Genomic DNA, 2,500 nt, shown 5'->3' with positions numbered 1-2,500 from the left:
TTAGGTTGCTCTAACGGCCTTAAACATCGAAAGGCCATACGGTCATTCACAAATAGTTCTGCGTCGAAAGGCCATACGGCCATTCACAGACGGTCGTACATCGAAATACCATACGGTCATTCACAAACGGTTATACATCAAAATACCGTACGGTTATTCACAAACGGTTATACATCAAAATGGCATAGGGATTCACAGACGGTTATACATCGAAATACCATATGGTCATTCACAGACGGTTATACATCGAAATACCATACGGTTATAGTGATGTCACGATCATCGATTATACTCGATCATCGGTTGAACAGTGGCTCGAACCAAGCGCCTAGTGATGTCACGATCATCGATTATACTCGATCATCGGTTGAACAGTGGCTCGAACCAAGCGATTGGTTATCAAAATCCATAATCGATTTCATCGATCATTCAAATTTTTTATTTTATTATCGCTACTATACAAGTTATCCTTTATTAACATACATGTATTATACACACAGTAGTAAACAGTGCAAAACAAACAGTAAACAGGGCTATACATGCACACACGTACATGCACACGACGTTACGCACACGCAGGCATTCAACACCCCGTGTAACCGATTGTAACCGATCATCGGTTACTTGGGTCCAGCCGATGATCGATTACGAAATTACAACCGATTGACAACACATCGAAATACCATATGGTCATTCACAAACAGTCCTGCGTCGAAAGGCCATACGGACATTCACATTCATTCACAAACAGTCCTGCGTCGAAAGGCCATACGGACATTCACAAAAGATCATACATCGAAATACCATATATGGTCATTCGAAAGCGGTCACACATCGTGAATTGATGTTGGTCTCTGAGCGTGGGTGGGCAGGAAGCTACCGTAACACTACCTCTAACGTTTGCACCGTATCAAATATTGACGGCAATGTGTTTACTGCTTCTCTGGGCTGCGGCGGTACAGCTGGCACGTATGTCGTCGTGTCGTTGTTAAAAACGCCCCGTAGAGAGAGAGGGGGAAGAGAGGGGGAGAGAGAGAGAGAGCGAAACAGCGAGAGAGGGGGGCGAGCGCGAGAGAGAGAAAGAGAGAGGGGCAGAGGGGCAGAGAGAGAGACACACGCACAGAGAGAGGGGGGCGAGCGCGAGAGAGAAAGAGAGAGGGGGAGAGAGAGAGAGACACACACGCACAGAGAGAGGGGGAGCGAAAGAGAGAGAGCGAGAGAGAGCTGTACCAGCAGCTGCCGCCTGCATGACTTACTGCGCAAAATTACTTGTCATATCAGGGTAGTCATGGACACCAGAGTGGACACCTAGCATGTTGTCATGCGACGCAGGCAGCCTTGGCGGGGTGTCGGCTTCTAGGTATAGCGTAATCACATACGTCTACCTACCTGCCTGCTTGCTGCCGTGTCTATAAATATAAAGTTGTTCAGCCGAATTAGTCTGTTCGCGCATAACTAGAGAACTACGTAGCCTAGCGGAAAACTGAAGATATATTCAGAATCACCACGTCTGGGAGATGGTTCTCATATTCGTCAATAGATGGCGGTGCGTACAGCCTAACATCTCCAACGTGTTAATCATGTTCTGGTACCATACCGCCCCAGTGGCCGAATGGATAAAGCATCGGACTCCAAAACCATTGATTCTGGGTTTGAATCCCACCTCGGGAAATTCTGTTTTTTTACTTTTGCACTGTTTAGTATGTACTTCTGCAATTTCACCGTTAATTTCAAAATTTCAAATTGTTTACTACATTTAAACGTTTAGTAAAAATCCAGAATAAACTATGGTAGACGATAATAATAGCGCAAACTGACGGGAACACTTCACGGAAGCCTATGTAGGTTACAGATCAAATATTTTAATGTCTTTTATCTTTTGATTTCTTATTATTTTTTTATTGTTTGGGATGGGATGGGATGGCATGCGATGGAATGGCATGGGATGGCATGGCATGGCATGGCATGGGATGCGGTGTGATGGGATGGGATGGCATGGCATGGCATGGCATGGCATCGGATGTCATTGGATGGCATGGGATGCGATGAGATGGGATGGGATGGGATATGGAATGGGATGCGGTGCGATGGGATGGGATGGGATGCATGGATGCATGGATAGATAGTTAGATTTTTTTGGTATTTTCCTTTCAACCAAGCGGTCACCAACAGAGTAACGCCACTGATTTCCCCGGGCAACGCCGGGTATCCCGCTAGCTTTTTTATTTTAATGTCTTTTATCTTTTGATTTCTTATTATTTTTTACTGTTTGGCATGGGATAGGATGGGATGGGATGGGATGGGATGGCATGGCATGGCATGGCATGGCATGGCATGGCATGGGATGGGATGCGGTGTGATGGGATGGGATGGCATGGCATGGCATGGCATGGCATCGGATGTCATTGGATGGCATGGGATGCGATGAGATGGGATGGGATGGGATATGGGATGGGATGCGGTGCGATGGGATGGGATGGGATGGGATGGGATATGGGAT

The 2,500-nt window shown here is 46.4% G+C and overlaps 1 protein-coding gene across 1 annotated transcript in view; it reads left to right on the top strand.

The window, feature by feature from the left end:
* Positions 1-2,500, top strand: part of LOC106809483 (sodium/calcium exchanger 1-like) — a gene marked incomplete at its 3' end in the record, with an annotated part of 31,355 nt that overhangs the window by 822 nt on the left and 28,033 nt on the right. The window lies entirely within an intron of this gene.

Source organism: Priapulus caudatus, unplaced genomic scaffold, assembly GCF_000485595.1.
Source record: "Priapulus caudatus unplaced genomic scaffold, Priapulus_caudatus-5.0.1 Scaffold358, whole genome shotgun sequence".
Lineage (NCBI taxonomy): Eukaryota > Metazoa > Priapulida > Priapulimorpha > Priapulimorphida > Priapulidae > Priapulus > Priapulus caudatus.
This window is presented reverse-complemented; position numbering and strand designations above follow the sequence as displayed.